This window comes from Crocodylus porosus, unplaced genomic scaffold (assembly GCF_001723895.1).
Source record: "Crocodylus porosus isolate Cpor-Errol unplaced genomic scaffold, CroPor_comp1, whole genome shotgun sequence".
NCBI lineage: Eukaryota > Metazoa > Chordata > Crocodylia > Crocodylidae > Crocodylus > Crocodylus porosus.
In genome coordinates, this window is record NW_017728886.1 from 139,589,354 (window position 1) to 139,612,149 (window position 22,796).

The 22,796-nt window shown below is 42.1% G+C and overlaps 1 long non-coding RNA gene across 1 annotated transcript; it reads left to right on the forward strand.

The window, feature by feature from the left end:
- The first annotated feature begins 6,020 nt into the window (after window positions 1-6,020).
- On the forward strand, window positions 6,021-21,031 carry LOC109324589. The gene is made up of 4 exons (XR_002104964.1): window positions 6,021-6,128; window positions 10,556-10,562; window positions 16,459-16,465; window positions 21,021-21,031. It is a non-coding gene; the product is annotated as an uncharacterized LOC109324589 (long non-coding RNA).
- Window positions 21,032-22,796: the final 1,765 nt, after the last annotated feature.

Consider the following 22,796-nt stretch of genomic DNA (forward strand, 5'->3'; position numbering starts at 1 on the left):
CCTCTCCTCAGCCTACTGCTTGACCATGAGAACCAGCTGAGATTTGCCAGGAAGGAAGTCTTTGACCTGTGGTACCTTATCCTTAGTCTCACCCAGGTCCTGCCAGCTCTTAGCAGAGGGGATTTTGCCAGCTACAAGACGCATACCCTTGTCTGCTCAAGCACTAAGAAAAGATAAGATTGTCTCCTTCCTTCTAAGATTCCTGCTTTTATGGTCAGATGCTCTATAATCAGAGTTATAATCACAGTTGTAACAGACTTAGTGTTAGTGATAAAAGGTAACAAAAAAGATTATTATAAGAACAAGAGGAAACATAAGGCAGTAACAATACATTAAAATATAGACAGAGTTATAGGAACAAACAAATAAAAGGAAATATCAGACCAGTAACCTGCTCTTTCCCTGCATCTTAAATCCAAGGAAATTTCTTTTCAGCCCACTCTGTGTTTCATGAGCTCATGAAACTAAAGCAAAACACTTGCTCTCCTGGCAAGATTTAAGTATGGTTTCTTATCTATCTATTTACATATATTATCCATGGGGTTCTTGGGGAGCCCATACTATGAATAGAACTCCCTTCCCCCTCAAGTGTACTTTTACCAGTCTAGAAACCTTTCCTGATCTGATTATTATAAGAAAAATATCTGTATCCTATCATTTAGCCAGGATAAATTGGGTTGGGTCATGGCTTTTTTGGCCCACTTTTTTTAGGGCCTTCCTCAAGAGAGGCAAGTAGGCTACCCCTGAATAGGGATCCTTGGTTGCCTTGGTAGCTGCCTCAGGTTCTTTATGTCCCTTACAGAGTCCTCTGACTTTCACACTAGGACCATCAATTTGTACACCTAGGCAACAGTATAGAAGAGTCAAGGCAGCCCTAGACCTACCAACCCCTCTTTAAACCAGTAAGACAGAGTTCAAAGTGCAAACCAAGTTCAGACGTTCAGTGCTGCAGTGGGTGTAGCTTCTGCCACAGAACAACAGATTACAGCTGCTGCTGACAGCCTAAGTGAGGACACATTTTTTTTCAGGGTGATGTCCCCTTATCCTTACTCTAACCAAAGAATACCCAGAAGGCAGTGGTTTTGCGGTGCTCTCTACTCACTTTATCTTGGAAGTTGCAATATTATGCCATTAAACCCTCTAGTTGGATGCAGTTTCCCCAGGACCTCCAGTCATACCCAGGACCATATCATATCCGATATATCCAACAGGTACTACATGTTACTTAATTTTCCCACTTTGAGAAATGGCCTGAATATCTATACATTATTTATACAGTCCCTTCTTTTACAATGTAAATTTTTCATTTGTTGCTCGTGTGCCTTAGGGCCGATCCCCAAGGGGTTGTTTGCCTGTCTATTTAGCATACCGTTGTCAGATGCTAATATTTTAGTGACTACTACTCTCCAGCCCCCTGGCTTTGAAACCCTCCCAAGTGAGAAACTCTTTGATTTAGGGAATAACAATTAGAAAGCCATTATCTTGTTATGCAAGCCTGGTCTTATTATGACATACAAGAAATACATTTTTCTATCAAATACCACAGTGCATACAATTATAAGGATGATACAGCTGAATGCTGTATTTATCTCTTAAGACCTCGCATGTCAGATCAGAACAATGTATCAGAATAAACTCAGGAAAGCATTCATCATACCCCACGAACATATGAAACAGTGGGTTTCTTGACAGTGAGAAGGAACATTTTCCTTTCCTTATCACATGAAATTCTTTCTGTCCTAAAGATCCACAGATTTTTTTCCCCTGGCATATCCTTGGTGAAAAATTAGGCCTTTATAAACATGGCTCTAAATTCTGTTTGTCAGTCATTCCAGAGTTATAAAGTGATTTGTCATTTATACCCATTCAATTCTAAAAATAAGGTGTAAGAAGCAAGGAGTTTTTGGGGGGTGATTATCATTTATTAAACCAATCACATGGTTGGGAGATAGACTTATGTTTCACTAGTCTCTTTACAATGTTTATAAAATTCACAAATTTCACTCACTCAGGGCAAAAGATCCTCTAAGAGCTTCCAGAACTGTAGGAGAAATATAACACTGGAAGCAGTTCCACATTGAAAAACAATGGGAACAGTTCCAAATACAACATTGTTCTATGCCCCTTGTTTTGTTAATGCTTTTTATAGGATGTCCAGATACAAATTCAGATCTTTTGGAGCCCCGAGGGACCTAGAACCTCAGCTTCCCATTTCCTGAGCAAGCTTTCTAATACAATGGATACTAGGTAGGCACCATTGTCGAAAAGGGACTGGACCTCAGATCTGCTCCCGTGTTTCAGCACTTCTTGGTTGTTGCTAAGTGCCTCTACCTTTTCAGAACACCACCTCTTTGAGATGCCTGCTATTCCCATCATCTGTGCAAAGTGACTAGGCACGTCTTGAAATCTCTGTATCCTAGATGCCTAACCAAGTCCAGCAGAATCACCTGCTGGAGCAAGGAGCCCTAATACTCAGCGTTGCAATGCCTAAGGGCAGGCACTTAAGGGCTTGTCTTAATCATGGCAACAGCATGTCCTGGTCAGGAAGGGCTTGAGAATAGCCCACTTAAATTCACCCACAGGCATTCTGTAACCTGACAAGTACATTACTGAGGCTACAATGAGCTGATCCCTCCTGCTTTTCTTGGGCAGAGCTGCTTTACCGGGCTGCTGTCAGGCTGTCTGCAGGGGTTCTGTGGAGCTGCACAGAGCCCAGTGCTTCACTCCACGGCTGTAGGGGCAGCAAACTAAAACACCTTGAAGGAGTCATTTAAGGCACGTTATACCGCCCGCTTTCCTACAGTGGCTGGAATTAATGTGCAAAACACTGCTGAGGTGTGCAAACATCAACACCATTAAAGCAGTGCAAAAGCATTTAGACAGATTTAAAGTGTTGTGCGCACATGCCTCTCATTTCATCTACACGTGGCCCTAAATGCCAAAGTCACTGCTGAACAGTTCAATTCAGGTTTTTAAGTTCCTTAGGTACTCTAGCAATTTACTTGTTTTTTTCAGAGAGTCACATTCAAATATCCATTTGTTTTAAGCACAACTATTATTTTATGTAATTAGATTAGCCGGTAAATGTGAATTAGTGAACAGCAGGTCATGTTTAATTGAGTACTTTAAAAATATGTATACTGTATTATTTTATTGGCTCATGTTACTATATTTAAGTGTCTGTCAGTATTTTCATTATGAACCATATTTTTGGGAGGGAGTTTAATTAAACAGTATCTCAACTGTTCTAAATTTTATCTGGCTGAGAGCTGGCATATGGGGAACATAAAGTATTTCAGCACACCATTATTGGCCTACAGGAATTGCAATTAATAGGATAGGACAGTTTTACCCAGGTTCTCCAAATACATCTGTTAAGAGGAAAATCCGAAGAAGCTGAAATGAATGAGGGATGACTTTAAGATGACTTAATAAAATTGCAGTGCATAAAATTATGAAGGTAATGGGCTAAGAAATTGTCTGTTTTTTCCCTTGTAATTTCTTTGTAGGAAAGAGCTGAATTCTCTTTTCCCCAAGAATTACAACACAGCCATACTTTTAAGCAACATAAAATGTTCCTAGCTAACACTCTCTGGGAATGTACAATCAAATCATAAGATCCATAAACAAGTCACACAAAGCAAATGTCCACATCAACCCTGCTGCCAATATACCATCAGGGAATTCTGCAATCAATGGCCAGCAACTGCTGTAGATACATATTGCAAACTGGTATCTTAGGCTGGAGAAGACACATTTTAAGCCAATGGAATTTACCTGTGCTTAAAACCAGAGTGAACATTGTAAATTGCAAATTGCCTGGTTATCTTTGGGATTTGTGTTGCTACATTGATACGTGGCCATTTGTTACAGGAATTAGGGCATGTTCCCAATGTGCACAAAGTCTACAATGTCTTGAAGAAAAAATGAGAAACTATTTGATTTAGAGGTTTGAGCCTAGATGTGTGTGAAATATTTGGGTCAATCAATGTCCAGTCTGATAATTCCTAGACAATGCCACAACATAGGCATGAGAACAGGATTGAACTTTCATGGTTAGTAAATGAGAAGTTCATAGCTGCCTGCTATGCATCTGACAGATGCACTTTTAGTACTTTTCTTGTAGCGGATAGTGTGCTCTATGGTATTTCATGGAGGTTGAAAAAATAATGTTGGAACACTTAAGAATGCATCAGCACAGATGTTTTAGCAACACAGGTGCTAGAGGATCAGCAGTGAATTAGTTAAGATTAAACAAAGAATTAAGGGTGAATTATTTCAAACATATGGGATGGAAACACCTGCCAAACAAGGACACTGAAATAAACAGTATAAATGAGTCCAAGAGGCAGCCAGATATTTTGATAGAGGGAATATAAACTGAATATGATGCTAAGTAAAGAGAGATAAATTTGAAAGAATCATCAAAGGAATGGAAATCGTGGAGGAGCCTGAGGGGTGAAAATCAATGTAAAAGGAATGACTGGCAGAGACTACAAAGGAAGGAAGTGGATGTGATCTATCTCTGAATGCAGAAAATATTTTAAAATCCTTCCAACCTAAGTCAGGTTTGAAGCCTTTGAGTAAAGATGATTGACTCTTTTGCTGTCAATAAACTTCCTAAAGCATTAAGAGACAATGCATTAAATATATCTGACACTTTGGACAATGTGTACTTCATGAAACTTCCACTATTTCCCCCAAATTTTCACCAGTAATCTATTAATAGTCATGAACAAATGAGAAAACAGAATTAAATCTTTGAGTTGTTCAAGGATTCTCTCTCTCAAATAATGTTTTATGTTTTTTTCCCCTTATTCAGCTGGCTCTCACTATGATCACAAGTGGAAAGTTTTCCTTTTCTATTGACAATTTCCCTGAGCCATTTGCTAAAACCAGGGATGTCAAAATCACCCAGCACCCTGGGCCACATCCAGACTGTAAGATTCCTCAGGGACTACATCCAGCCCATGGCTGACAACTGTAGCCATTCTTGGTGGCAGTGAGGGAACCAGTGGAAGCAAGTCTGAAGAGAGTGGTCTGGCGGCAGAGGTCTGCTGGCAGCAAGAGGGGCCCCAGGCCTGGCTGCAGCAGTGAGCCAAGTTCACCACCAATGGCTATGGCCAGAGAAGCCAAAAAGCACTTAATTATGTGGTGGGCCATGCCTTGCAACCTTTGGTGATCTGCTAGTAGCCTACAGGCCAGATCTAGTCTATATATTCTATATTTGACATACTTGCCTTTAAACTGTAAGATTTGCAATATTTTCCTTACTTTTTTCCCCATGACTGATTCCTAGTTGGAAAATATAACATGAAGGAGAAAATGGAAGTCCTGGAATGTCCACTCTTAAAAAATTTAAAAATCAATAGTATAAAAAGGTGTTGAGTCTAGAATAGGTTTTTACTTTTCAGCCTTCCAGCACTGAAAAATCCTCACATCTGTTTACACTGTGACTGCTTCATTTACAATTCAATTAGAATGAATGGCACTGGAGGCAAATTACTGTGAACAACATTTCTGGATTCATTTGTGGAGATGCCTACCAGACTGTGAAGGTTCAGTTACCAGGAGTTAGACTTCTACAGAACTCAAAGAAGTCTAGTGGGGTTATAGTCCCTTTTAATCAGTAAAATATATGCATGAAGTGCTTTGAGCTAGTTTATTCCTCATTCCTGAAGTGCTTGACAAAATGCTTCAGGACTGACTTCAATAAGATGAGCAAAAAAAATAAAAAAAGAAAAAAAAGAAAACAACACCCCTTTAAATTCAGGTTTCTGCATCATACAGGTGGGCTCATTTTAAAATGACAACTTATACAAAGCACTCGCAAAGTAATATATTCATTATTTGCACCAACATGGTAACTTTGTATATTATCATGGGAGCCATTAAATTCTCAGGAGATCACACTTGTATTTTACAACATTAGAATCTATTTCTCTTTTAGAATTTTGTTTAGACTGTCAGCATTATCCTTCCCTACTATTTCCATAAAGTCACTTCATGATAAGTTATTTAGATAAATTTGATCTCTTATCAGGCAAACTCAAATAGCTAGAAAAATTCTTCTTTACAGGCTTTTGGGTATAAATTCCCTTGGTCAGGCTAAAGAAGCATCTGCAGTTGTGTGCAGTTGCTTCCTTAGCCTGACCAAGGGTAGACTTGACACAATGAGTGATGATGCAGGGTGGAAATGGCAAATGCAATGTGAAAGCTAAGGTGTACTATTGTGAGGTTACTTCAGTTAACCAGGAACACATGTTGATGGTATAACTCTATTAATAAAAATGTTATTATTGAGTAAGAAGATGCAGATGCAGACAGGGTTGGGAATGAGGTCACACAGAATACATTTTTAAGAATTTAAGGGCTATTACATACCCTTACTTAGACCTTTCATTTTTTTTCAAACCATACAATTTCTTTAAGTAATATGTATATCAATCCCATAAATTCTGGCTGCATTGGAGCATATTTCAAAGGGGGGCTGTTTACATAGGGTGTGAGACAAACTAATAAAATATATGATATAAAGCTACAGCAAGCTAAAACTACTTTGGAATAAAATAATCCGTATAGGAGTTAATTTCACTTGAATTTATGTATTTTAACTGCATACCTTTTAATACATCTTAACTTTCTTGGACTACCGGTATATATCGGCCCTTAGCTACTCAGTCTCAATTTAAGTATTCCAGTGATGACATCTTCTGTGTCACTAGGTAAGGTACTTCAGTTGTAAATTTCTCTTTCTCTTAAACTGTCATGCCTAATTAAACATAAAGGCTAGGTACAGAAATTACATACAAACTGGTGTGAGTGACTGGAAACCAGTTCAAATCTGTAACACGAAGAAGTTCAATGCGCCTAAACCACTTTCAAAACGGCTGAAACTGGTTTAAGATGCACCTGGATAGCTGTAATATCAGACTTAACTGATTTAGGCTAAATTGGTTTATTGAAATTCTGTCCTTGATCCCCTCCAGGTTCAAATTAACTCAGTCCCCCAGCATCCCAGGATGCTTTGTATCTTCCCCCGCCTTGCAGTGTGAGTGGGCTAGTCTTGGCCCAAGCTGTCTGCTTCAGCTGAGCAGGGATGCATGCTCTACTGCCCCCTCCCCCCCTCTCCCCTCCCATTTTCTGGCCTTGGCCACTTCAGGCACATGGATACATTTCCAGAATCAAAAGTGAATGTCTGATCACTTGCTTATCAGTTCAGTCTACATAGCTTATAGCAACCTGTGAAGATTGAATTGATTCAGCCTCAGGATTTTTGACTGTCTGTACTTGGCCAATATGAAAGGAGGTAGAGAGGTTAACTAGAACAGTAAACATATAGGGATCCAAAATTTGTACAAATATCCATACTACTTTGGAGCAAGTAGTGAATTCCTTATTTTTTTTTTTAAAAAAAAGTAGTTTTAAACCAGTGCTTGCTGTGATGCCCAGAACCTTGATCACTTCCAAATTTTTGCTTCCAATAAATTTAATAGCTTTCTGCAGTACACAGTGATTTAAAATTATTGCAGTGCTTTAAAATCCATACTGAAGTGCCTATAAAATTTGAGGTCCTCCAATCATTTTAAATTGTTCTGTGTGCAGTAGAGTAATTTAAATCTCTTAATGAGCATGGACATTTGTTTTCAGTGCTTAAATTTGGAAGGGTGACAAGCAACACTCCAAATGGCAGTTAAAGATGTATATGGAACATGCAACTTTCAGGAGTCTTAACTGAAATAAACATGTCAAAGGTAATAAAGCAGTCCAAGAAGAATGCCTGGCTAATATGATAGGATAATTATAGATAAGATTTTCCTTTACTATTATAATATAGTTATAGATGAGGTATACAATCTTTGAAAAGTGAGAGCGTGCTAGATCCCCATTTATTTACCACTAGTAATAGTACTATATATAAGTACTCTAAGGCTAGGAACAGAAATCGCACACAAATTGATATAAATGTTCAGAAACTGGTGAAAATCTGTAACACAATGGATGTTCAGTGCACATAGACCACTTTCAAACTGGCCAAAATGTGTGTGTTCAAATGAGCATGGCCATGCGGTATGTGGTACCACAAACATGTCTGCAGCACCACATACCACACAGCCAGGTGTTCTCCATGCTGCAAGGGCACACTGCTTGTGCTTGTACTGTTCCACCTGGGTTTTTTTTGTTTTTTTGTTTTTTTTACCACTGGGTCTGGAATAATAATAATAATAATAATAATAATAATAATAAAGCCAGAAAAAAGCAGTGGAGCAGGGTATGCACAGGCAGTGCGTGCTGAAAAGCAGAGTCAGGCCAGCACAGCTGCCAGCTGTGAATTGCCAGTGCTGCAGCCCCAGGAGGCTTCCAGACCCACAGTTAAAGCTTCTGGAGCCAGCATAGTGCTAGCCCCAGCCTCCCCTAATGTCCCAGGGATAACTTGCTGCCCACCAAAGTGCATGTGGTAGGGCATTCCCTGGTGACAAGTAGTAGTAGCACAAGGTGCGCCACTGCTACTTATCCCCAGGTAACCAAACGTCTGTGCTCATCTGGATGCGGCCAACCAATTTAAGATAAACCTGGATGGCTGTAATATTAATTGATTTAATTGATTTAGGTTAAATTGGTTTATTGAATTTCTGTCCCAGACCCCTCCTGATTCAAGTTTAGATCTCAGTTCCGCAGCATCCCAGGATGCTTTGCACCTCCCCTGTAGTCCCTCCATCCTCCGGGTGGGTGGCTCATCTTGGCGCAAGAGTTCTGCTCTAGCCCAGCAGGGAGGCATGCTCTAGTGCCCCTTGGCTTCTGGCTTGGTTCACTACAGCCATGTGGCTGCATTTCCAAAATCAAACATGAATGTTTGTTCACTTGTTTATCAGTTCAGTCTGTTCAGTTTACTCTAATCTATGAAGATAGAATTGATTCATCCTCAGACTTTTTGGCTGTCTGTACTTAATCTAAATGGCTACTGTTCACTAAGCTAATAACATGGTAAGTGTAGAACTGAACAAAATGGTTCAAATATAAATGTGAGAGAAAAAAAAAGTGTAAGACAGCTGTCAGTACCGGGGCTTTGTGGGGCCAAATTCTTCTTTTAATTTTTGCTGGGTATTGAAAGGAATTTTACTTTAAAATTTGCCTATTTTTTATGTTTTTACTTAAAGTATTGAAAAATATTTCCATATTATCAGTATTAACAAAAGTGTGCATGTGACTTCCTGTTTTCCCACATACATACGTTCTGGGTGTTTAGTCCTTCAAGAAAACCAGATTTAATGGCAACAACAAGATAACTGAATGTATAATTGTAAATAGGATTTCTGAAAAGTACCAAGCCTTGGCTTCATTATCTTTCCAATTAAATATAATGAGAGTTTTACTTTTTATGTTAGTAGAGCAACTTTGCAGTTTTGCACACCTTTGTCATTTTAAAGAAATGAAAATGGTTTTATTTTGAACTTTGAATTCATGAATCAGAAGCAGGAATCTATGGGGTACACACATCTAAATCTTGTACAAAATATTTTGATGTTGCAAAACAAACTAATATATATGTTTTTTTTCCTGTCGCACTGGTTGATTTGTTTCATTCCCTTTTTTATGTACAGATTTTAAACACCAGGCTAACCACTGCCCTTTATCACTGGAGCACTTTTTGTTTGTTTTGTTTTATCTTCCTTTAAGGACTTTAATTTAAGTATTAACCCAATTTAGTAGCACCACTTACTTTTTGAAATTTGCTGTGAAGATAGATGCAGAATGGAAAGGCTACAGACACTAGTTGTTTATTTTATACAAATTATATTAGTTGAGAAAATTAGTATATCATAAAACTACCTTAAAGTGAACAGCAATCAATAAGTTCATGAAGATAATTTTTATCTAATACTCTATTGCCAGAAAGGTGTGTATTCCCATCTTGAATGTCCTCTGTGTTTTTTATCTGGACACTTTGCTTGGTAGAGATTTTCTGTCAATTATCCCCTGCATCTAAAGATTCTCCTTGATATCTTTTCATATTGTTTTTATTCCATTTATTCCTCTTTGTTCTGACTGTGTATAATAAATGCTAAAATATGTTACATTATTTTTATCATCTTATATGCCTCAGTTTATATTTACTTGCACTCATTTCTCAATGAGTAAATATGAGTCATTTACTTGTAATCATTTATAGACCTGACTTGTTTTCTTTCACCTTCCTCTACACCATTTTTTCAAATTCTGTTTGTTTTATATTTGTGCTGCACTGGACACCGCCCCCCACCCCACCCCCGCCCAATTGTTTTTAAGATACCTAGGAATTATGACCTGATCTTGTACTTTTTTTGGAAGCTAGGGGAAATGAGATGAGAGGTGCTGTAAGTTTTTGTCTATTGAGGCAAACTTCTTCACTGTGATGGAGGTGTTCCAACAGCCTACTTAAGTAGACCAACTGTGCTTGATGAACTATACTGACCAACTGCACTTGAACACTGCAGTTGTGATAACTGTCAATGAACTCTTTTTCTCCACCTAACCCCCCAACACGCACCGCAACAAACCAAGAGAAAGCCAGCAGGGTATGTGTTTGTGTGGTGTGTGTGGAGGGGCACATAAAGCAGCTTATCACTTTTATCATGAGTAAAGAATTGTTTACAGTGTACAGAACTGACAGCTGGTCAGAAGAGATCCTCCATCTATCTCATGGGTAGGTATGGAACAGGGAGAAAGAAGTGGCTACCCTAGGTGAGAAGCAAAATGCATCACTACCCTGACCCTCAACATCAGCACTGGATAGAGGCAAATGCTTAACCACTCCACTTGCCCCACCCAAGGTTAGTAATCTGTGACCATTCTTCTTCTTCTCCCCATCCCATTCCATAGCAAGAAGCATTAACGAGGAGGTAAATATTGGGAGAAGAAAATATCACCCTCTATTTATTTTAGGAAATGAAGTGGGAAGAGGGGGTGGAGAGAAGAGGAGAGGGCATGAGGCTTTGGCTGGCCTTGGCTTCATGATTTAGAAAAGTTAGTATAAAAAAAAAGTGCCTGGTGGGGACTATTTTGCAATTGCAGGTGTTTTTTTGCATCCTCTTGTTAGGTAAGTATAGGGATAGCTACAGCCAGAGGCAAAATGCTGAGCTGAATGGACAATTGAGTCATCTGACCCAATATGGCAATTCCTACTTACCTTGCAAAAAAAAATGCTGCACATGCCTCTTTACACTCTCCACAGCAATGATCAATAGTCAGTGCATTCTATTAAGTGGAAGACATTAGCAAAAGTACAGATTGGTCTAGAAAATGTGTGTCAACATTTTTGGAATTCTCTTGAGGGTCTTTTTCTCTTCTTGTTACTGCATGGTTAATCCTTAGGTCTGTTGTCTTTCCTGTCTTCCTTTCGTTAATATGAAAATACCACCTTTTTTTCTTATTTGGAGTTATTAATGAGCTCATTTCAATTTATTTAACAGAAGTCATTCTCATGTCGTTTTTGTACCTTGTCACCTTGTTTATACAATAATTCCAGTCCTTATCAAGCAATTCTTGATGCTGTCTCTGCATTCACTACTCCTACATTTTTGTGTCATTATGCATCTTTAACAAACTGTCTAGGCTGTTTGCACAGGGTAAAAAACAGTATAAAATCTTTTTAATTCCCACATCTGAGCTACTTTTTCCCCCTCTGATGTGCTTTCCTTCTGCCTTTCAATTAGCTCTTTATTTATTTTCATATTGTAACCTGAATCTGTATAGCTTAGAACTTAATCAGCAGGCTGTCATGTGGAATTCTAAGATGACACTTGAAAACAAAGTGACTTATTAGGGTGTCTGTAAATACAAAATGGCATACAGTAGCCTACCAACCTCTTCTACATTCCATTTAAAAGCTCAGGCTTAGCTATTAAAGAAAGATCCTCCACAAAGACCACGTACAGACATTCAAAAAGCTGGGGGAGGAATTGATCTAATTTACATAGTTTTCTGTAAGTAGCCTAGTTTAGATTGGGGAGGGGCGGGGATGGAGGACACAAGCAGCCTGTGCTTGCTGAGGCCCACAGTTGAGGGGTGCTTCTGCACTCCTCCCAGCGTGCCCTGTGGACTCTCTGGGCTGACAGAGACTGCTGAGTGCCCAGGCCACCCCAATTGGCTACCAGGCTTTGGCAAACATGCCCCCAAACCCTGCCATGTCACCTTGGACCCTATTCTGGGCCCCATCCTGAGGCTTTGAGAAGAGCCCCAGAGTGGGTCCCCACCCTCATGAATTGCACATGACTCCATATTGCAGCCTGCCTCTACCATACTACCCTCACTCAAATATAGAGACCCAGGAAATGCAGTGTGTCCTGCTTATCACCCTGCACAACTCTTTGAGAAGGCTGCAAGATAAGACATGTGACCATCTGGACATGATGTAGCAACTAGTTTCCATGGAATGTGGCTTCCTGCCCCTAAGCTAGCAGCAGGCTTTCCTATGTGGGGCAACCTCCTGCACCCTCTAAGCATCATTGATTGGGCCAACAACTTCCATGAGGCCAACAAGGATGAGGCCACCCAGTATGCCATGGATGCCAAGGTACTCCGGCACAACCTCCAAATAGATGTGCACCGGTTCTGGGCCCATACACCCAGCAGCAACTAATGGGAGTGGATCATCCTTGACACCTGGCTGTGGTTTACCTGCTCCTGAAGTTTCCAGGGGCATCTGCCTACTTGCTTTGGCTTGAATGGTCCATGTCCCCTTCTCCCCCAGCAGTACTCTGCAACTCTGTAGCTTCTGGTTAAAAACACTTGGTACTCAAGCCCAGGTACCTGCCACCAGTGGCTGAACTGTGGAGGTCACAGGGTTGCTCTGCAGGCTCAATCCCGATGTTCTGTGCCCTACCACTCCAACCCACTAGAGGTGAGCTGTCCACACTGGTTTCTGCTTTGGAGTTGTGGTACATCTATCCTAGGGTCCAGGTTGCAAGGTGCCTGGCTCTGGCCTCTGAGATTTGGGTGTTGGGGTCTGTGGGGCTGTGCGAGAATATGGGGGCATGTGGATCCCTGGCTGGTTGTGTAGGTACTACTGTTGGCATATGTAGGCTTGTGCCCAAAGGCAGGGGTTCTCCTAGGCTCAATGTTGGGATTTGTGTGTACGTCATGGGGTTCTTGGTAACAGGCAGTTGGGGGCATGGTGGCATAACCCAGGGACTTGGGTGTCTAGGTCCTGGGGATCATGCAGGGGACATAGATGTGTCCCTTTCCCCCCTTGCATTTCTGTGTTCTGTGATAGATGGCTGGAGGCAGGGGTAGGAACAGGGGTTGTGTCTGCTCAGTACTGGGACAGCCCAGGAGTGGGGTCTTTTTTGCTCACAGCTGGGGCAGTCAAGCACAAACCAGATGCTAGCACACCTCCATCAGAGGGAGGGGTACAGCAAAGCAGGGCAGGATGCTGGAAGATAGTAATCTAACTTGAATCAGTAGGGAAACAGTACAGATGTTTGATGCATTGGTCTAACCTGAATCCATTTCAATTGAGTGTACCACACACCAGGTCTATCTTAGACTTCTTTTTTGTACTTTTTTTAGACTGGTCTATGTGCGATGAACTTCTTTATTGTTATAAATTTATATTGATCTTCACCCACTTAAACTGGTCTAAGTGTAATGTCTATAAATGACTGTAGTAGGACTGAGCCTCAAGGATGGCTGTCATGTCCCTTGATGGGTGCAAAAATCCTGCCCCACTCAGGCTTTTTAGGTACCCTCACTTTTAGTCTTTCACCTTGAATGTAGTAATTGATGGAGAGAAAGGGAGGCTGCCCCAGGGTTCTTGAGCAAGCTGTAGTCTGCAATCTGTCAGTGGGTTCCTCCCTAACCCTGAAAATCCCCATCCTGCCCTTGGGTATTAGATGGGAGCCTCCCAGCCCATCCATACTTGAGCAAAATAATTACCTTGGGGGCTAATCTATATGGTCTCTGAACTCTCCTAAAGTTATGCCTATGCCTGGCAGATGTTACTGTTCAGTCAATTTTACTTGTTAGGACCTTCTCAGCCTCTGCCCCTTTACTCTTGCTGGCCCCTTTGCCTCAACCCACTGCACTGGGCTTTGGCTTATTGGGTTCCAGTCCTTGTCTCATCCTTCAGCTTTGGGTCGCTGGCATTTGTCTCATTGCTCTAGGGAGCTGGGCCCCTGCCCTGGCTTTGCCCATGTAGGGTTATGGCTCTGCCCCTCAAGGCCTGTGGGATTCTGGCTCTGTCCCTGCCCCTCTATGGCTGTGGTTCCATGCCTTAGGGGATGTGCTGTGGCCCTCAGGCTCAGGTCCTCTATTGCCCCTCTCCGACTGGGGCTCCAGCTCTCTTGGCCTTATGTTGTTATTGCTCTCCCTAGGCCTGTTGTTGCCCACTTGGGTTCTGTCCTGTGTCTCACCACTGGCAGAGTTCCAGATTTTACATGCATTTCAGGCACTAAATTGCAGTGCATCCCTCAGAAGCCCCACTGCAGCCCTTTGCCAGCCACAACTGGCCCACTGGTTTAAACTTAAACAGGAACATAAGCCCATTGGCTATAACCAAACTTTAGACTGCTGGCTGTATCAACTCTCCTCAACTTAGAGTTCCCTGCAAGCACCGATTTCTTGCTTGCAGCTCCCATGTATAACAGGATCCTAGCCAGCTGTTCATCTACAGCCCTCTCTCTTGCACCCTGTAGGGCCAGACTGACTACTCTGGTGCAGGCCTTGGGTTTGTATCTTTCAGTCCTTGCCCACTTCCAGTCAGAACTGTACAACTGTGTCTCTTTCTTCAATACGCTGTTGGTCTAACTGCTTTAGCGGTGTCTCTGTTCTCCAAGCAGGCCTCTGCCTTATTGTACTATTGCAGAACAGCTAGCTCTGCAATAGGCACTCATAGTCTCTGATTTGTGATTCCTCTGCAGCCCACTCAGTAAGGCAGTGGTTTCCTCCACCTGGGAAACTCTCTGTGGCTGCTTTCTCTTTAAAGTAATGACTCCATTTTACAGTGACCTAAATCATATTCTTAATACCTAAAGCCAGGGCCCTACTGAATTCATGATGAAAGTAAGCTGCACAGCATGTCCTTTAATTCTGATGGTTCCTCTGTGCCCCCCCGCCCTGATTGATGGAGAGGCCCCACTACTTGCTTCTGATCAGCAGAGAGGTGAAAACCATGGTTTTAAATCTGGTGCTGTTTTTGCCTCCCAGCCGGTCAGCAACTCTGGTCAGCGGGGTCACTGGGGCTTCCCAGCCCTGCTCAGTGGAGAAACCTGCAAAACTAAAGAAGCTGCTGCTCACTTCCTCCCTGAATTTGGTAGGGCTCTACCTAAACCCTTCTCCTTGGATTCTGAATGTGTACACTACTACACCAGAGTATACACTACTACACCAAATGTACCAAATGGCAAGTTCCTTGTTTTTAAGGAGATATTTATCTTCATATACTATTCAAATGTAATAAAATGTCTTCAGTTTTCCAACTAACTACCCTTGGTTATATTAAATATTTCCCATTTATGTTCTGAAGTTTTGTTACTATTAAGGTTGACCTAACATGAAAATGTGTGACTGAACTGACGCACACAATTTAGGATATGTGTATGCGACATACACGTGATAAAAACTCATTCTTCAGACTTTGGAATATAACAGAACTGCCATAGATGGAAGTTGGTCTTGTTCGGGAATACAGAGGGTTTGTAGAAGATAATAACTGTCCAGATAGTCTTTGTGACACTGTGTACAGTTCTTTACTTGCAACATGATGCAATGTAAAGAGGTACAACAAAACAAGATGAGATTTTAAATATGGTCTGAGTTTACTTCATAACAAATAACCCATTCTGATTTATTTTTAAACCTAACATTCTGTGAAGTGGACTTAGAACAAATTCTCTCTCTTGCTATCCATAAACATCTCAATTATTTGAGTCATTACAGATGCAATCCTAATTGTTCCACTAGCATAGTTGACAACATACAACTGAATGTCCTTTGTTCTGTTTGTATTCTATTTTCATAGAACCTTGTGTCATGAAAGTTGTTCATTTACCATAACATTTATATTTAAATTTTACAGAACTATAGAAATAGATATAAAATAAACTAACCAACTCCTGCCCTGGCTCATGATGCCATATGGAGGACAAGTTACTAACCAGCCAAAGATGGTATTCAACTACTACTCCAGAAATGCAGGATGACTGTTGAGTGCACCTTTGGCTGTATGAAAGCATGGTGGAGGTTATGAAGTTACAGGCTTGAGGTGGAGCCAGAAAATATTATTACATTCATTATGGCAGCCTGCATGCTCTACACTATTTGTGAGACTGGGGGGAGGTATTCAGTGAGAGGTCTGAAGAAGTGTGGGAGGCAGTGGCCAGAGAGATGTGGGTGTCCCCTATGATCAGTCTGCAAATGCTGGTTGCGGAACCATTGTGAACTGCCTGGTGACACAGTTTCTGGCTTCTGCAGATGGAGCAGGTGCTCTGTCGGCCACCGATCAACAGCATTGAACACTAAACTGTTCATCAGTTACCACTGTTTCTATAAATATATTTTTAAAAAACTGTTGCAACGCTTCTGTATCATAATTACATTATCTGTAGTGGGGGGAAGGGGGCAGGCTGCAGTGAGGGTGATGGGGGAAAGCCAGAGGGGGCTGAAGTCTTTGCTTGTGTTTCTGGCAGTGAAATGCGGCAAGGACATTAAACTGCCCAATATGCATGTGAAGAAGTAAGAAATTAATGGGTTGTAGATTTGTACATGTTTTAAATTTTGGTGTAAACTTTTCTTAATGTGTAAAAATGTGTGTAAAACTGATGTAACTAATGAGATCGCACCACTTTTGGTCATCTGTACATATCAGCAAGCTGAGAGCTACAGACATCACTGGTCTGTAACAGGGATTATCTGTGTGCAGCACCCCCTACTGTAATTTAGTACGAAGAGATCAGTGGGGTGAATTGTTACATAGTGCCCCCTGCACACTGAGCATTTCATGAGATTTAAGACCAATACACGTAAACAGTAACAGAAAAATAAAACCCCGTTGTTTTAATTTAGGGGGCATAAAATGTAACCCTAAAGGACTAAACCCTGTCACATGTACAAGGACCCTGAGTTCTCAAGGGATGCTTTTGTACCCCTCCCACCTCCAAATGTAGTGCCTGGAGCTACTACTCTGGTGCACCCTACACCTCACCCCAGTCAACCTACTACTAAGATTCTGGTCTAGCGAAATAAAGGCCAATCAAAAAGCCTAGCAAAATAATAGCCAAGAAGGGATGTGATCATTTCGTTCTACACATATATCAAAGAGAGAAATAATGGGGATGCAGAAGAGCTGTTGTAGCTAAAAGTGTTGTTTAAATTTAGATTGGAAATTAGAAGAAGCACTGAATGACTAGAGAAGTGGGGCCATGAACTTCCTTCCATCTAGAGCAGTTGGGATACCTAAGTGCTTACAAGAATTCATTTGAGTATAGTGATTCTAAGCTGCCTGTAACAAAACAGGATTGGGCCCAAGATTGGGCCCAAGATAGCCCTGTGAGTTACATGTTTTGAGGACTTCTGCACATGAAAGTACAGAAGAGTTAAGACTTGTTCTCTTGTCCCATGCTAATAATATGGTTTTTATTTTTTAATTTTTTTAATTTCTTTTATCTATGATTGAACATGGGGGATTCTTCTTCATATAGCTGTCAGTGAAGATGTCTATACATTTTCTTTGGCAACTGCAATTAAAGCATATATTAATGCATTATCTAACAATTGTCTGTGCTGAATTTCACTTGCCTTCAATTTTCCAGTTATGTACTACTGAGGGCCCATTCTGTTATTCCTTATCTCTCATCTAGACTATCAAAATAACTTTGTTTTCTCAAATTTTACCAAGATGCTATTTCTTCTCAACCTCTTTCCTCCTCTTTTTATCTTTTCAATTTGTCAGGTGCTAAAGGCCTAAAAATATACTGGATATTAAATACAAATCTGGGTGCCAAAACATGTCACTGCATATCACTGTACTTATTATCAGCATAGTAGTAGAGCTGTACAAAAAAAAAAATCCAAAGGAGTTTTTTTTCTTTAACGAAAAATGGTCTTTTGTCAAAATTAACTCTATGGTGACATTTTTCTTTACATAGAATCAGGATTTCACTGAAACAGAAATTGTAATAATTTGGAATTTTTGGTTTCAAAATGGGAATGAGTATATGGTATATGGCAGTATATGGCTTGACCAGTGCTGGCTGCACACCCCTAAATGGGTATCCTACCACCTCGGGGCACTTTCCTGCCATAATTTGATGGTAATAATTGGAGAATTCTCCCACCGAGAAGGAAAAACTGGCTCTGCCATCAGGGCTGGCCAATAATCAAAAATAATCAGTTATGGCCTGTAACAGCCTCACAGGCCTTACATGGGGGCTCCTTCAACCCCAGTACCCCCTCCACAGTCCTCCTGGTGTAAGTACAGACTCCTGCTATTAAGGCATCACAGCTAGGAGCGGCTCTTAGTACTTTCCTGAATGACTCCCAGGAAGCCTCTGCAGTCCATTAGAAACAAACATGCAAAAGTATGGGCAGGGGTTTTCCTCACCCCTGGTTTCCATTGCTCTCCAGTGCAGAATTTCCCTTCTCACTACTGCTTGTGTCCTTTTGGGCTCTCCACTCTGCACTCCGACTGGTTTCTGACCCTCAGCTGTAGCTCATCTGTCCTGTATCAAGGGGAAACACCAGGGCTTAGTTAACAGCAAATAACTCCTCCCCTGAGGTTATAAACACCCTAGGCAGTTCCAATCCTACCCTAGTATTTCCAAGTGGGGCTTCCCTTTTCCACGGGTTCTGTTTCTCAGTGGGAACCTTAAGGGGGCAAGACCATCTCTGTGTTTCAGATTCACAGATGTTAGGGCTGGAAGGGACCTCAGTACATCATTGAGTCTGGCTCCCTGCCCCACACAGGGAAGAGTGCTGGGTGCACATGACTCCACCTAAGTGCTTGTCCAGTCTTCTCTTGAAGACCTGCAGTGTAGGGGAGAGCACCACCTCCCTTGCAAGCCCATTCCATATTCTGGCAACCCTTACTCTGAAGAAGTTTTTTCTAATGTCCAACCTGTTCTTTTATAGGATCTGTAGCAAATACTTTTGCATCTAACTGCCATTTTTTCCAGTTAAATAGATTTCAAGGTTTCTCTTAAACTGTATTTTTTTTTTCCTATATCAACCTTCTACATTTTGTGTTTGTGTGCAGCACAATATTCAGATTGAAATTCAGATTGTACTTACAGTGAGTGCTGATTAATGTTTTGGTAGTTTTAGTGAAAATAATTTTCTTACTTAGAAGTTTAATTATATAGTTTCATAGTAGTTAGGGGTCAGAAGGGACCAGAATAGATCATCTAGTCTAACCCCCCGCCACTGGCTGGAGCATACACTGGGATCACACAACTCCAGACAGATGTTCATCCAAACTGTTTTTGAATTTACCCAAGGTAAATTTTCCCTAGGAAGTTGGTTCCAGATCCTAGCCACGCTAACAGTGAAATAGTGCCTCCTAATCTCTAACCTGAACCTGTTCTCCAGCAGCTTCTGGGCATTGTTCCTCATCACCTCAGGTACTGCTGGGAGGAATAGGACCCTTCCTATTTGCTGCTGATCTCCCCTTATGAGTTTGTAGGCAGCCACCAAATCCCCCTACAGCCACTGCTTGCTGAGGCTGAATAGGTTCAGGTCCCTCAGCCTCTCCTCAAAGGGCCTGTCCTGTTGCCCTCCGACCAAGCAGGTGGCCCTCCTCTGAATCCTCTCAAGGCAGGCCACATCCTCCTTAAAGTGCGATGCCCAGAACTGGACACAGTACTCCAACTGAGGCCAGACCAATGTTGCGTAGAGAGGGAGTATCACCTCTCTGGACTGGCTTGAGATTCATCTTTTGATGCACAAGAAGGTGTGGTTGGCTTTGCTGGCTGTGGTCTGGCATTGGTGGCTCATATTAAAAATTTTGGGTTTCTTGTCTGGCGTAGCCACAAGATTACCATTGGAGTCTAACTGGGGCCCTACGTTACCTGGTGCCCTCTTCTTACTTACATTTCATATAAATTCAAATGCCAGTAAAGCCATTTATCCCCAGAAAAATATCATCATTTTATTATCATATATGTAACATTTTCCTTCAGATCATAGGCCTACAAAACAAGTCTTAGCTAGGGATGCACTGATAGAGATTTTGGGGGCCAATGCCAATGGCCGATTTCTAATGAGCCATATCAGCTGATACCAATATGCAGCCAGGCAGCTCGGACAGCAGTATCCAATTGGTAAATCTGCTGTGGGGGAAGGGGTGAGGGGCAGATTAAAGCCCCCACAATGAGGGAGGGAGTAGGGCTGGGGCAGGGGCAGACACTGCCAAGTTGGGGCAGGGTGGAGCAGAGCACCAGATGGAACTGTGGGCCATAAGTGGGGGCTGCCACTGCAGGCTGGGGCTGGGGCATCTCCAGGGGGGCTAGGCCTGGAAGCACTCAGGATGTCAGCAGTGCTGGGTGGGGGGCTGCAGCCAGCTCCAAGTTAGCCTTAACCCCCCAACCTCCACTTCAAGTGCCACTGCCACCTGCCCCAAGTGCAGCCCCAGACCAACCCCACTGCTGGAAAGGGCCTGATGCAGCCCTGGCCCTAGCCCACACCAGAAGCCTGCATTCGTCCTGTGTGCAGATCGGGGGCACACCCCCCCGCCATGCCCTCCCAGGGTCTGCAGAGAGGTGGGAGCTGCACCCCCTCTTTGCATCGTTGGTAGTCCCTTGAAGTCAAGGGCAACATCCATTAGGCTTAATGGGTCCTCAAGTGACTGAGGAGCCCAATTTTGGATGCACATTTTCTTCAGCAATGGGGGCATGTCGTTGAGCAGAGGAGTAGGATTCACGGCCCCAGAATGGTCTTTTTCTCAGGAATGGTGATCTCACTGGGTGCAGTTTCCCAGCCAGGAGAGATCAGCTTTTCTAGCCCCCTCCCCATCAGGGTGAGCAGAGGGTATTCTAAAAAGGGCTGCTCAGTCCTGGATGCAGCTGCTGAAGGACACCCCTGTCCTGACACAGGTGCCCAATAAACTTCACATATCCACTGCCTGCATGCAGATTCTTGGCTGGGGTATCACAGCCCTGCCTCTGTCACCAATCCTCCATTGCCACACAGCCTGAAGGAAGCCTGCAAGTGGCATGTTTAGCATAGGGACTCTGGTGTGCAGTCAGCTCCACGTGATTTTAGCGGTTGGTGGCCAGGTTTAGTGGCACAGTGAACTATGATGAATGGGGCTACTTCTCCATTTCAGCCTTCCACCTTCACAGCCATTGGGGTCCCAGCCTTCCTCTGCCTGATCTGCCATTGATCAGATCTTGGATCATTCTTTGTCTGGAACCTCCCCCTCAACCTTCCTGCCATGGGCAGCCCTACCAGGAGCACGAACTCCATGTGGCATCACTCTTGGGGTCACTGGAACATGCAAGCCTCTCCACCACAACAAGGTGACAATTGTCAGAGAGGTCCCCCTCCCCTCCCCTGCACCCCCCAGACAAGCTGCTCATGGCTCTATCCTGTGCCCCACCCTGCCTATGCAGTGGCTGTCCCAGCCCCAGCCTCACTCCCTCCCTCACTGCTGGGGCCTTGATCTGTCCCCCTACACCCCCTTCCCTCACAACAGATTTACCAGCCAGACCTCGCTGCTCTCCATGCTGCTGGGTTGCACTTCTAGCCACCTGTGTGCTGTGCTGTGGCTGCGCGCATGCACAGGATATTTATCAGCCACATTATTGACCACATCAGCCAAAAACAGCTGATTACCAATGCTGTTAATCTTCCTTACATCAGTGCCAATCCAGTATAGGATCAATGTATCAGGGCACCTCTAGTCTTAGCCCTATGAAACTTATTTGGCCCCTACTGAACTTCTTAGCATGTGTTTACATTTGAGCCAAGGAATGGGTACACCCATGATTTCTTTCCAATTCTGGTGCTAGGAGACAAGTGGCAGAGAATAAATTATTTAGATTCACTCCTCAGCTTCCTAATTAAAAACTGTGGGGAAAAAAATAGAAACCTGAGCTTTCCACAGACTGAGGAAGTCACAGGTCAAGGAGAGATGGCTGGAGCATATGTGCTTTTTTTAGGGGAGTGAGCAAAATGACAACAGCAACAAATAACTGGGAATTGGCAGCCTGTTGTTGAGCACATAGATGGGTCCCCACATAAGTATCTTATTTAGAAATTTGAAATAAAATTACCAGCTGGCTCTTACTTAACATTAATTACCTTCTGCATTTTAACTGGAGCGAAAATGTTTTAATTTAATAAAGACATAGTGAATCATTTTAATAGAACTTCAACTCCAGAGTTCTTAACTTAATGTTTTTAAATTTTAACTTCGAATCTTGTGTTAACACCTTTTTCTTTTTTTCCAGGTAGCTATGTTATTCTTTAAAAAAAATATCTTACAGAACTTTTGAACCCCACCCCCCCAGTCATATATTTGTTAAGATTTGAATGAAAAATAATTATTGTTGTTCTTGTTGTTATGTGTGTGTGTGGGGGGGAGATTGGTAGCAAATCTTTAGATTTGCAAAAGGTTTTTTTTTTTATAGTTTACTTGCAGAGCATACCTTCTTAAATGCCATAAATAACCTATTCACAATACACGGAAGAGGATAATTGCCTGGTAAAAGCAAATTCCTACTAAATAACAACACATGTATCATTACGCAACAGGAGGTCTTCAAAACTCTTTTTGTCAAATATAATAATTGTTCAGAAAGCATTTCAGAACTCTGATCTTCTCT